General features: G+C 33.6%; 1 protein-coding gene and 1 long non-coding RNA gene across 5 annotated transcripts in view; one reads left to right on the top strand and one right to left on the bottom strand.

Annotated features, from left to right (window-relative positions):
• The window catches only part of LOC141460302 (uncharacterized), a 426,050-nt gene that overhangs the window by 319,513 nt on the left and 91,707 nt on the right, over positions 1–14,830 (top strand). The window lies entirely within an intron of this gene.
• The window catches only part of LOC141460299 (uncharacterized), a 70,840-nt gene that overhangs the window by 55,582 nt on the left and 428 nt on the right, over positions 1–14,830 (bottom strand). The window lies entirely within an intron of this gene.

Raw genomic sequence — 14,830 nt, forward strand, 5'->3', positions numbered from 1 at the left:
GATTTCAAATTCGTGGCCTGAAGTCTTTAATTAGAAACATCCTTCTTAAAAATACGAATTTAAGTAGGATTTTTATGTTTTTCTGCTCATAGTTTCGCCCACGTACACTGTAACCTTCATCCAGATATGGCAGGGAAACTTTAACCTAATATTTCGCAATATTCTGTAACATAATCTTTGTTGTTTTTGTTGTGGTTGAAGGTTAAGATTTATATATTTATGCGTGTTGATTATATAGTGCCATTTTTTTCATTTTATTTATTTAATTTTACAGCCATATTTTTGATACTCCTCTTTTTCTCTAAGCATCAGGTTATGGTACCTTATTATTTGATTTTAACCTTAAGATAGTAAATTAGTTCTATACCTCAGTAATAGTAATGCACATTAAATTTTCAAGTAAATGCGTGAAAAAACGGAAATAGAAAATGTTGTTTTACAAAGATCCTGTAGGGGGAAGTGGACTCGCCACTTCTTCAGGGTTCTAGGCGTCCCTGCAGGTATCCCAGCCTAACAACACTACAAAACACTTATACAGTTCACATAGAGCCTTCCTTAATCTACATTGAATTCTTCCTTTACAAATAAATATTCTAAATATTTAGTTGACTGTATTTGTTCTAAAATTTCACCAATGGCTTTATTATTTGCTCTCTAGGGTGGATTAAATCCTATGTAATCCAAAGGTAATCCATGAAAAAAATGAGCCAATATGTTACCCAAAAGCTACTCATTTAATACTCACAGGACAATAGTTTTTAGAGAACACAACTTGTAATGCAGTTAACGTGTCACACATTTAATACCCAAAAAGGGGATTTAAACTGGTGACAGAGAAATGCAAGGAAAATCAGAACAAAATCGTACTAACAATACTGGACGGATTCCGTTAATATTGTTCTATTCTGACAACAAACCCACTTAGCTCATGACACCAGAATAAATGCTACAAAGTTGGACACATCTACGAATAGATGCTAAACAGATCCATGCCAGTGTCTCAACAACAAACTTTAAAAAAAAACCATCAAGAGGAGTAAGGTGGTTTACTTAGAGCAAATCTAGCCATTTCCTAAGAATCCGAAGACTCCAATGAATGGTAAACCTGACTGGAAGAACATCTTTATTAGAAGTTTGATAGCTCTTCCATCCTCGTTGGAAGGTTCAAACCTCATTCTGGAGACCTAAGACTCTTCTACGCTGATTAAGTGATTTTTTGAATCCGAAAAACAACAAAATTTAGCTGTAATCCTCTTTCTGGAATACAGGAAGAATCCTTTCTCTCTTGCAGCCATCACCAAGGAGTTCCTGAAGTAGAATTCTGCAATAAATTCGTTTGTAATATAATATTTACTGCTAATATTAGGAGATAACACTTTGGTTTCCTTTTACAGGTACCTGAATAATCCATTTATTCAGTCCACTTCAATAAAGCTATCCACAAAAAAAATCAATCACAACTAAGAAGGAAGTAGCTCTAAAATATAGACGAATAACTAATTATTTAATTGAAACATTATTTAATGATGGAAATCGCAAATGTTTTTAAACGTAAAACAAGCGCTTTAATTGACCAATTAAATGTAGAATTATTGTTCTTAACCTGTTAAACAAGATCATTTCAAATGTCCTTGAGAACAAGTTCAAGTTATCTATCTCACACATTTGCTTTCATTTCCGGTAAATTCTTTAAGAATATTTGTTTGATTGAATCAGATTGTTTAAACTGTGAGTCTCTCGTGGTTTTGCAACATTCTAGGGATTTTTACTGCTCAGTACTTAGCAAACAGTAAATGTGGTAATTAAAGTAAGATAAGTATATTTGTATCGCCATAATTAAGCCTTTAAATACTCTCATTCGGTTATTTAAATCCAAGACGTTGTACTAAATAAATTGTGACTCCCTTAAAAATGTCTTAAACCTCATCTACCATTAAGAATTCAAGATTCCTCTCTTACAATTTACCCTAAATGTAAAATAAATTTAGATTTTTCTCTGTTTTCCACAATTTGTGCAACATTTTCAGCTCTCTAGTTCTCTGACAGATATTTTACTCAGACTTTTTACAAACACAATCTGATTAGTACAACTGGCTTCACTCTCAGAGAATGTAACTGTTAGATTCTCTTCTCCATTTTCCACATAATTTCCAGTAGAACATGATGAAATGGACAAGAACTAATTTGTTAAAGTTAGGTTTCTAATCTGCGATAACTGCTACCTAAGTTTCGGCCGACTTCGAGCGGCCTCCTAGAATGGTCTTTGGTTATTTAATGGTCTTTGGTCTTTGGCAAGTGCTGGATCATCTCTGATTGGATATGTAGCCTGACGGCTGTTCTAGAGCATTACTATGTCTCCGACGGCCCTTCCAGCTTTTGAACTGTAAATATAAGATACTAAACCACACTTCTAGCCATTAAAATTCAATTTTAAATACAAAGTTTATAGAGAAATCAACTCTGTAATTGCGGTAATGGTGAAATTTGTTCGTATCATAATTTTTGGGGGAAAACGAATGGCCATTAAATATAATGCATATGTTTAAGCAGTTCGTAAAACTCAAAGAAATGTTGAAGAACTTATATGTTGTCAAACTTTTATAGTAAAATCTCTAATTTCTAGATTAAATAATATTTTAAATAAATTAGTCAATATTGCCTTTGAATGTCAACAATTGGCCACTGAAATTGCATCGCAAAGTAAGATGAATTTAATAAATAGCATGATAAAATACTCAATATCAGGAGAAACTTTTTAAACTAGAAATGCAGAATGAAGTTCAAAGAGTAATCATCATTAGTTTATCACTTGCATTAAACTGCAGTCTGCCTGTATTTAAACCTCATTAGAAATTCATTAAACGTATTCAAAGAGAGAGGAATTGAAACCACATTCTATTTAAGTTATACGTATATTTATTATCTTGTGAAATGCATAATTTAATCGCGACTATCCACAACTAGAGACGCTTTGCTGTAGGTTTGTTTCCGGGTTAAACCAATAGAAGAGGTTTGCTGGATGTTCTCTTGCCAAACCGCAATAGATTAGAAAACCGCAATATTATTCCGTCTAGACTTCAGTCAAGTGAAATAACATGTTGGTCGGGTAATTTACATTATTATCCATTCAATTCATGGCAATTTTTGGTTACGTAAAAACCTATTAATTTTAATAGGTTTTTCTTATTAATTATTTATTTATTTGATGTAGTTGCTCTCATCTATCGTAAGAGAAATTTCTGTTCATGTTGCAGAAAATATGTTTTGAGTCCTCTTAGATGCGAAATAAATGTAACGTCTGTCATCTAATGTAGTAATGACTATTTTTGTTTAGACGGGCTTTAAAAATCTTAGGCAGAGAATAATTAGCCCGCGTATTGTACTTACAATTTTTATTTAGAACTATTAAACAAAATCCAAGGCCCAGAGACCGGGAATCGAACCTGATATCTACAGCACTTCTTACTTATTCAGGCCTCGCTATCGTGGCACACTTGGTTTAATTAAAGAGTCTGATCTTTAAGTAAATAGCAGTGAAGCCAAGATGTGCGGATTTGGTGCAGTGACTTAAAAGTAGATATTAGAGACCCAAATGAAATAAGTTTTTATTTTGTTATCATAAAAGCCAAAGTATGAGTCCTGTTTTTTTAGACCCGTCTGAAAAACAGGCGATTACTGTACTTACTAGTATAACTTATAACCAAAAGTTAGTACTGTACTTCTAAAAAGGTTGCTTGATCAATCGTTTAAACTACATCGTTTATATTATAGTTATCAGAAAAGCGCAAAAGAAGTATCCTAATGATTTTCAGTTAAGTACTTATTTAAATAATAAACAGTTAGCAGCATCCTGCGACGTGTTTCATTTGAACCACATAATATACGTACTTCGATTGCCAAGTAACCGTAAATTGTGAGATATTTGAGTTTTTATCTTACAATTTTAGGTGTAAAGTTGTTCCTAATTGAAGAGCTTGGTGCAAAAGGGGGTTATCTACATTTTTTTCAGAAAATGTGTTTAGTGGCGCCCCCCTATTGTATGTTCAATTCTACATCTTTTGGAGCATAAACGAGTCTTTATGCAGACTCGTTTATTATTACTTATTCTCTAACCTAGGTTAGATTTAGGAGCAAAAATGAGTTTTCTACTGCAGATAACTTTCTTTTGCTCCAAACAGAAAAGATGACGCAATCAATCAAACAATATTAGGTTTATTCAATGTTTATATTAGGTAGATATTATTATTTTTCTTTTTAACAGGTATAATAATAAGGTGACCAATCGTCCTCCTTTAGGGAGGACAGTCCTCCTTTTGTAGGTTCTGTCCTCCCTCGAAAAATGTCCTCCTACCTGTCCTCCTTTTCGATATTTGTCCTCCTTTTCGATATGTTAATCTCTGTATTCAGAAATTGTGTTGAGTTTTAATCGAAAGAAATGCCTGATATTAAAATCGATGACAATTGTCTGTTTGAAGAAATTAGAAGACTGAATATTTATTTAAATTCTGATAAATTAGAACAATGGGAAAATCAACATGTTGAAATATTTAACCATTTTAAAAATGAACACATTCCCTGCGAAAATTTAGTAATTCCTGTTGAATTTACGTTGTGCTGCCCTGGAACAAATGCAGCAGTTGAAAGAGTTTGTTCAATTGGTAATGATTTTCGGCTAAGTGAGAAATCAAGATTGAATGTTGATACTCTAGCTTGCGTAAAGTTCAATATGAAGGATATTTCTTGCTCCGGAATTTCCAATATACTGTTAAAAAATGATACATTGACAAAAAATATCCATTCAATGGAAAAATACTCGTTTAATTAAATAATTATAGTAAGCATAATTCGTAAATTATTGAATTAATAAAATGTTTAACTTATTTACGTTGTACTTTTTTCTTAAATTTTTTTGTCCTCCTTTTCATTGTAAAAATATTGGTCACTTTAATAATAATATATCTAACATTTGCTTCGACAAGACACAAAATGCCACTTAAAAGCTCAAAAACAAGAAATCTGTTGACTAAAGTACTTAATATGTACTCAAGTTTTACTGAAAATTATGATTTTGGTGCACAAAAAGAGTTTTAGCTGCAAAATAACTTTTGCTTATAGCAAGCTTAAAAAAATGCCCTAGAAAGTTCAAATTGAGCCCCAAATTACCCCATCACAATATATTAACTAATCCTTACAGTAGACACAACATAAGGAATACATCTTAAAGCATATTTAGTTTTTTGTCCCTACTAAAAATTTTAAAAAACTGTAGATAACTCCTTTTTGCACCAAGCTCTTCAATTGTTTAGGAATCGTCTAATCGATTAGAGCCTTACATGTTAGGCCTCAGGCAGATGATACAACTATTATCGCTTTAAAAATTCTATCCAAGTAGTTTTTGAACTGTGCATTCTTCAAGTAAATTGTGGTTATGATAACCTTAAAATAAAAAATAAAAAATGATTCTAAAATATATGAAGCATAATGAAAATAAGCTTTCTTTTTTTACAGTATCCAGATAGTATAATACACGTGCGTACGTGAAATTAATTTCAATTTCATTTTCCCCCTTCTAAGCATAGTATAATGCTAATTATCAGAGAAAGGTTATCCTTGCAAAAGATGTAATTTTTTAATTCAAAGTGTAATTTTCAACATCCTGTATTTATTATATACTTTGTTACGCTATTTTCATAATAGCATTTATTTATTTGAAGAAATAAAATAGAAGTTGTTACATCAATATAATGTTTTTAATAAATTGTTAACAAAAACCAAAAAATAAATCTCTGAGTCATTATTACATCTAGTGAGATTATCGTAACTTTTTCTGTTAAGGCTAATGAATCGAACTATCTGGTTAACACCTGTTGTTGTATGACTTGTTGATTACGCAAAACTTTAGTTTCTTAATCAAAATTAGTTTATTTTTAGTTTTTGATAGGGTTGCTTCTTATTTTGTGTGGGGTAATTTTTGCCTACTTCTTTGATTGGTACAATCTGTTACATTAACAAGATTATAGTAATAATACCTTGGATAAAAATTGCCACACTAACGTGTTCGAAGTTTATTGGCATCTTATAATGATTATTTGATTTAAATTAATTTCTTTTTTTGACTATACTTTATCGTTCTTTGTTTTGGAATTACTTTTTGTAAAGTATTTTTTGTAGTTTTGTTGTTAAGTGTGGGTTTTCGTCATAGAACTACTCAAAAATCTGGTGTGCTCTAAGTTCTAAGTACCCTCGTCTTTCTCTTCCAGCTATAATCAAATTTCTTCAGTAATGATAAACGGAAGTAAAGTTCAATTCCAAAATTTTGTTTTAACTAAAAATTAGAAAATATAATTGATGAACAAGAATGAATGAAATGGCTTTCAGAATGGAATGGCGGAGACACTGCCCTATCTTCTACCATAGATCCTTGTCGTTATTAATTGATACAGAGACTAATTGATACTGGCCATTCATTTTCTCACTTTGTTTTTGAATAGATTAATGACCGCTGTAATCAGACAATTTCCTCCCGACCTAACGGCTAATCTTGAATGAATGATTAATTACTGTGGAAGCTGTAAATGAGCATCACCATGGTTGTGTACAAGAGATTGTTTCAGCGCTAGGAGAAATGGACTAGCTTGGGAAATCAAGGTAGTTAGGCTGACTATAAACAAGGCTTAGACCATTACGCCTTCAGGGCAATGTTGCCTAACTAACAGTGAATGGTGCAGCAGTATGTTATAGTACTAATCAGTACTGTTTATTAATTATTCTTAATTAGATACTTCTATAATGAATTCTGTTTAAACTATTTTGTAGAATCATGAAATTTAACTCTTTAAATGGAACCAAAAACAAAAAATATCTGTCCAGGTTTCTCCGTCCAAAACCATCTTTGCACGGTTTCCCAAGTAGAGGCATACAACTTCACAGACAGACACAACTTCAGGGAACCAATTCTGGCACTAAAAAAAACTCTTATTCGCCCTGTCCGAAAGCTGATGAACAACGCCTTTTAATATTCAAAAGGAAAATACTGCGTAAGATCTTCGGCCCAATACGTGAGAACAAGATTTGGCGTCGCAGAACAAACAGAGAGAGCCGCGAATATTATAGCGTTAATTAAGCTAATCAGGCTTAGATTAGGGCTGGACATGTTTGCAAGAATGGGCCACGAAGAGATCCTGAACAAGCTTCTACAGGAAGTCCCTGACCGGAAAAGGAGAGTTGGGAGACCAAAGCTGAGATGGTCTGACAGTGTGACGCAGGATGTCAGGCAGTTATTGCGAACCAGGAAGTGGATGACGGCTGCACGAGAGAGGGAGCGAATGGCGGAGTAAGATCGAGGAGGCCAGGACCCGACTAACTGGGTTCTAGTGCCACTGAGAGAAAGAGACAGAGAGAGAGAATTTCTGGCACTAAAGAGTGTCGTGGTTGATCTTTTCTAGGTTTGCACCACAAAGAGCATGGATTTGAGTCTAGCGATCTTTTTTGGCAGAAAGTCTTCGTGTTTAACTCTTGCCCCTCCAAGCAAGAATCCTAGAATCCTAGTTCTCTCAGGTGGTAAAAAGGGCCTGACGGATGAAAAGATTAAATGGTTAGCGTCCAACTGGATTTCCACGGGAGATCATTGGTTCGAATCCAGCTGCTGGCCTTTAGATTTTTCTGTTCCTAGGAGGTTCCTACTGGACTGTGTTGGCTGTAAGAAAAGGGCACAGTCCGGAGGCCGTCAGTGGACAGAAAAAAGCTCCAAGCTAAAGACTTTCGATTTTAAAGCGCATTAATTAAAAGAAAAGTACAATTTTTGAAAATATGAGACCAGAAAACAAACGATTCGATCTCTAAACCTGTTCTGTAATGCAGCACTAAATTCAGCTACTGAACTTTACTGAAAACAAATGTCTTTCGGCTTTAAACCAACTTTAAGCTAAACAAGTCAAGAATTATGAATAAACCTATGAAAATAATAAATATAAAAACCGTTAAATAAAAATGTTACGTCACTCAAGGCGATAATTACACCATCGAAGAGAAACAATATACATTCACAGTTGTGCTAAAAATAAAATAGAAATAAATGAATATAAAAAAAATCTTCATTCAGTCGCTGGAGACAGTTTTCAATTACATAAGGCATTGTATTGCAGTCACTGGGTTGAGTACAACGAACGGCAGACGGAGTTCAAGGCTAAGAGCGTATGCCTTAGCCTTGAATTATCTCTTGCCATACGTCTACGTATTAATTGTTTTTCGTTTTCTTTTGCAGCAGAAAGACCATTTTAATGCAGCTTTTGGCCATAAAGTACCTAAACAGTGCTCTCTCCCAGATAATATTAGTGAGGGTTAAATATGTTGCGCACATTCCTTGTTGGAAGGAAGTCGCTCTAACGGGAAGTGCGAAACTCTTGAAACGATTTCATTTCAGGAGCACTTTACGCGTCTCAGGGACTATAGACCACAAGTTAAACCTGCCTCTTCGTAGAGCGACCTGGAGCTCATGGTGTAGGCGCTGAGGCTAAACGGAGCTTGCCGATGGGCCTCTGGTAACCCTCACTTGGCCTTCCCACTCTGGAAAACCTATCCCATATTTCTCTTTTCCATCGTAGCTGAGATTGGGGCTCATGAATTCGTTCAGGGTTAGTAAAACATTCGTGCTGTAGCGTTCATCTTGGATTTATCATTTTATTACTGCCTTCTCACCGTATAAGAAGTGCTCCGGCGTGGGCGACGGATAATCTACTTTCATCTCTTATAGTAGACGACTTCCATAATTAAAAACTGCTCCGATGATCCGTGAGCCTTTTGTTTAAATTTTCCTTTCATGAAAAGTTAATTTTACGGTGAGGTTTTAGTGTATTACGGTTCAAATCTTTTTGTTATCATATACCTGAATTGATGTCAACTAACCTTCACTTAAAATTCAATGTTTATTTTTTAGAAGTCGTGTAAGTTCTTACAAAATGTTACCTTCTTTTCTCTACTAAATAATCGTGCAGATTATCGATTCAGAGTTGAAATATCTCTTTTCAGGTTCTCTTAGTCAAAAAAAGGTATTTCTACAAATTGGTCTCTGCGTTTTTTTTTGTTTTTTTTTGGCATTGACTTCCGCCATACAGCCAGCATCGTCTAGGTGTTTATCACTAGAATATCACTCACTCTCCATTTTATTTTATTATTATTATTTATTTTTTTAAATGCATCGATACGCTCAGAAGGAAAATCCTACCTCCTGTCATCTTGAACCAAATTCCTATACTAACTGTGGACAAAGTACGCTACCTTGGACTGCACCTAGACAAACGGTTGACATGGAATCCCCATACTAGACTGAAAAGACAAGAAACTAACCAATGCTACAAAACTTCTCGCCAGACTACTTGACAAACGTTCAAAACTTAACCTACATAACAAAAGACTCTTATATCTACTGTTACTGCGACCCATTTGGTCATACGGCATCGAAGTATGGGGATCGACTAAGCGTTCCAACACACTACACCTCCAGGCATTACAGTCAAAAATACTTAGAAAACTTCTTAACGCTCCGTTCTATGTATCTAACCTCACTATCCATAATGACTTTAAAATCCCTTTCATTACAGATCTTGCTAACACTCGTTTCTTCAAATTTCATTCCTCTACAGCAGCTCATCCTAACCCTCTCATAGAACACCTATCTTCCTCCACATTACCAGAGTAATCTTCTAAGGAGATTGAAGAGAAGATGGCCTCGTGATCTACTCTTATCGTGAGAGCAAAGCACGTTACTGGAGTGGCACCACTGGGTGCCTTCTCCACTCATGATTTCCTTTCATTTCTTTTCTCTTTCACCGTATTTGCTTGTTGCAACAACTGTTGCAGTGGTAAATTGCAGTAAAAGATTTTTAAAAAAACAAAAAATGCGTCGATTGCTTAGACCAGGGATGGCGAACCTTTTTGAGACGTGGGTCAAATTTTGTTCATTTTTTTTCCAGTACTAGAGCTCTTGGGTCACTAATGTCCATTTGCACAAGAGTTAAGTTTAAAAATGTTAAACTGAATATTTTCAAAACTAAACATCTTTAAAATTAACGGGTAAAACGGGACGAAATAAAGTGCTATGGAAGTCTCTTTCTTACACACATAACTGAACAAAACCTGTAAAAAAGTGTGTTTTATCTGAAGAAAAAGCATTTGTCGTCATTTGCGTTTTAGAACTGTAATGATCAAACTAAAGGTTATAGATAGCATTTAAATTGCTTTTGTGTCAATGCGTGATTGAAAAAAAAAATACAGATAGAATATAAATTATCCACCACAATTAGAAAATCTAAATCCACCCGCGTAAACAAAGAAATGGTTGCCTAACAATTGTGGGTCAGTGAAACAGTTTGCGCGGGTCAGAGTCCATTTCTAATGTCTGAGTCTCCACTTAACCTTTCTAGTCAAGGCTTTTGTTGGACACAGGTAAATACCAACCTGAAAGTAAAAATATTGAAGAAAAGAACCGGATGTTTGGAGCAGGATGATGTCCTAAGCAGTCGATGCGCCAGTAAAAAAAAAAAAAAAATATCTACCAAAAGTTAGTAAGGATCTGGATAGAAATCTTGTCAATCAGAACGTGGAAAGAAAGGATTCAGGACACTGCTACCAGCAATGGAATAAATTAAACAAGGATATTTAGCATTCAACCAGGACATTATAGTTTTATTTATTACTAATTGGCCAAAAAAATAAATATTATGCAATAAAATGGTGGGAAATAAGTTGTCAACTGTTGACTATTTGACACCGCTGTCCTAATTTGAAACAATGTAAATAATAAGTAAAATTGATTACAAAAATAAAACGGAAGTACGTCCGGTTTAGATGGTGACAGAGAGAGAGCGTTGTATTTAAGTTGAAAGAAGAAGAAGAATACTTATACAAACCGGTCCAAAGGAATCTCTGCAAGTCGCCGGAGGGCTTTAAAAGACCTACTTATTTCCGGGTTCCGACATACAAACCGATACACTGCCAACTATAATGTGATATCAGTTTAAAGATGTACATCTATCTGTGCTCCAATACTTTTACCATTGGAAAATAGTTATATTTTTAGTTTTTAGCTATATTTTTATGCAAAAATTGGTTAGTAAAGCTTGTACCTTAAAAATTCTTCATGTATTAAAAATGGGAACACCGAATACATTTACGTAAATGTATTCTATTAAATTCATTTATATTTACTTTCACATTTATTTTATTTTTATTTCTGACAAATTAAAAAGAGATTTCACTTAATGTCACTTAAAGTACAGCACATTTTAAAGGAATGATTCTACAATAATTTTGGGGAAAAAAAACAAGTTTTTGATATTTACTTATCTGAAGACTTATTTTTTTACAAGACTTACTAATTTCTATAGTCGGTTCTCAAGTAAAGACTTAAATCCATTTTGCTTGAAACTTTCAAGGTTTTTTGGGAAGGAAAAATTAATTTTAGGATGGTTTTCGGTTGAGGGTTTTTCGGAGAATCAATTCTAAAGTCCCAAATCCTGTGAGTTGACACCCTGAATAATGTTAACAAAATTGAGTTTGACAACAAACTCATTTTATAGACATTACCATCTTTTGAGCTGACTAGAGCTCTCAAAAAATTTGGTGCCCCAGGGCAGCCGCGTGTACACAAAAATAGCAGCGATATATTTCGTGACTACTGTTCAATTGTGAACTTCAGATGCAGATTATCAGAACTGCTTTGTAGAAAAGGAAAAATATAACGGTTTTATAAAGCATTAAATGTTTCTGTTATTGAGCGGATTCGCTTTCGTTTTCTTGCTTTGTGTGAACATTTATATGTGGAACTGATTACAATGTATATCAGTTTATCTTCCACACATTTCTAGCTCTTAGATATCATACATATTTCTTTTGTGATTTCGAGGTTTGTATATTTTTGAAAATAGTACATGATAAATTCAGCAATGATTGTTTTATGTTTTTGATACACTAATTAACCGCTTAAGCTCAGTTTTTTAAGGCAAAGCTTGAGTCAAGCCCCTTCTGAAATGTAGCCTTAGGATAGTGCCCACTTTTAACAACCAGAATAACATGTAAATACTAGGAAATGTATAATCGAAATTCTTGGTTGGAGTTTGGATACAATATTGGCGTGTATTCTGTGGAAATTGGGTTTCATTGGAACTTGCGTTAAGTTATAAAAAGTTAATGTCTATTGCTCGAGACAAGTGACATTACCTAAATAAACTTGTCGGCCAATCTTGACTCGAACTTGGCCGGAGTGTCCCCATGGTAACTTAATCTGGTTTTATGCCTTATTGTAAAGGCTCTGCCTGCCTTAGTTGGATCAAGTTCGAGCGAAAACTTTGATAGAGGGAGAGAGAGAGAGAGAGGAAACATCTCTTATACCCTGGCAGATTGCGCTGCAGATTCCTGGTTTTGGTTGTGAAGCTCCTGGTTCTCGGAGACCAGAGAAAACAATAACCCCACCAAAAAAGACTAGCGTTAAGCCGTCTTTTCCTCATAGGTTAGAGTTTAATTGATCTAGATCAGCGTTTCCCAACCTTTTTTTTGGCTCGCGTACCACTTGGTTAGTTCATGCTAAATTGTAGCACTTCTTAAAAATGATTGTATTTCGTGAAATTTGTTATTCTGAGTGTGTTATTTTATTAATATTATCTTTATTTGTGTATAGAGATACAATGTAACTGTGACAAAGGAGTTCAAGTTCATGTTCACTATATAAACTTTGTAAAGTTTAAGATCTTAGTTTTAAAACGTTTTTTAAATAATAAAAAATTGCCTACATATTTTTCTCTTCAAAATTATTAATTAATTTACAAAGTTCTTCTTTAGGATTATTATATTTGTGCCCAAATCTTCTAAATTAATTTCTTTAAAGCATTCAACTATCTTTAAGTACCAATTAAATTTAATGTTGCTTGGATAGAGCTTACTCATTACAGTTTCTTTAAGCAGATCTTTACAAAGTTATCATTTAAGTTCTGTCACATGATAATTCTAATAAATTTTCTTTATCTTTTATCGATAATGATGTAGCTTTTCCTAAATTTTCTTTATAGAAGGGGTTTGAAATCCAATTATCTGTTATATTTTCTCGTATGTCTTGAGACAGACTTACTTTATTCCTATACATATTAACAACTTTACTGTATAATACATATTATTAATTAAAATAATTTCTATGAATTATAGGAAAAAACGTTTCTATGATATTTTTATGCTTTAATTTTTTTTTTTATGTCCGCCATTATTGATTATTTTTCGCGTACCACAGGTTGGGAAACGATGATCTAGAGTCTCTGGCCAGACTGTGTCAGGCAAAGCAGGAAACTGCATTACGGTTTGCCGTCGTTGCAATTGCTAGTTTGCGGTATTAGATGTTTGACATGTTATGAATAACCAGAGGAGATGATATGTCAAAAAAAAAAAAAAATAAAACTAGTGGATAGAACCACTGGACCTTGTAAAGAGATGGTTTTATTTGATCTCTATTAAACATACAGAGGGATGGGTACAGTAAGCCTCTTTGAGAATTACATTAATTTTGGTCCAAATAAATAATATTTTCAGTATAAATTCGGCTCGTATACAATTAAAAAAAAATTCGGAAATAGCGCCTTCCGCTCTCTACATAGATATAAATAGATAAAATTAATTATGGCGATATATTCATGATTACTATAATTGCAGTAATTAAATATATCAATTAAAAACTTCTGTAAAAAATAATAATGTGTGGGATTCTGAACATGAGAAAAACGAGATATTGTTAACAGAATCTGAGCGTAATTATGCTTGTGTTGGGCACAAAAAAAAAGTAACTAATTGGTCGAAAATTCCTTTAATATTACTCATCTACAAACCTAGTTCCTATTTATTACTTTCTATCATGGCCGGAAGTGGGAAACATGAGATCTAGAAATGACCTGTTTAATACTGGGATTTGGGAATAAAAGGTTGCCATCAGTACTATAGTTACAGTATACCTGATGGAGATTAGTTTAGGATTACCCGAAGCTAGTCGTGATATTTTCTTGTGGGGTATAGACAACGTCAAGCGGCTCTCCCTTGACGTAACTCGACGTAACAATAGGACAACAATGAAATTATGGTCATTGTAACAGAATATTGAAAGTCTGTCCATTATATGGTGCTTTATTTTTTTTTACTTAATGGGCAGCCCTATATGGCAGACTTGGAATGCTAGGCTCTAGAAACTGTCCCCTGGAGTGGCGGCAACCAAAACGAAGAATCTAAGAAAGAATCGGAAACCAGTGTCTAATTAATGGAACCTGTTCCTCTCAACAATGCGCCTCTAAAAGTCATAGGGAAATGCAATTTAATTCTAAAAACCCAAGTATAAATTGAAAATACTTACTAAAACTTGCACTTTTTATTAGATATTAGTCGGATTCTTACATTAATTGTAGGAGTAACAGTAAAAACGGTACTTGTGACAATAGCAAGTGGTAGCAAATCATTTCTACAATGATTTTTCATGATAAAATTTGAGAAATAAAACTGTATACTTAAATGCAAATTAGTATTTGCCCAATGATGGGAAACTATTTATCAATATTATGTGGGTGGAATTTCCAATAAACCAAATTTAATTAAATTGCAGAATTTACTCTAAAATTTAAATTCTTAATAATCTAAGTTAGATTATAATTTTACACTTATTTTCTTAAGTCAAACCTAAATTGAGAAATTTTCTGTGGGTCCTTAAATAAAAATAAAAATTTACCATTTTAGGGGATTTCACCGTTTTTTTTAATTATGCTGATTATAAATGTGTTTTAGTACTTCGAGGAGATTAAGATGAGAA

The sequence above is a fragment of the Rhodnius prolixus genome, unplaced genomic scaffold, assembly GCF_049639745.1.
Source record: "Rhodnius prolixus isolate KJV_2025 unplaced genomic scaffold, Rpr scaffold_6, whole genome shotgun sequence".
Lineage (NCBI taxonomy): Eukaryota > Metazoa > Arthropoda > Insecta > Hemiptera > Reduviidae > Rhodnius > Rhodnius prolixus.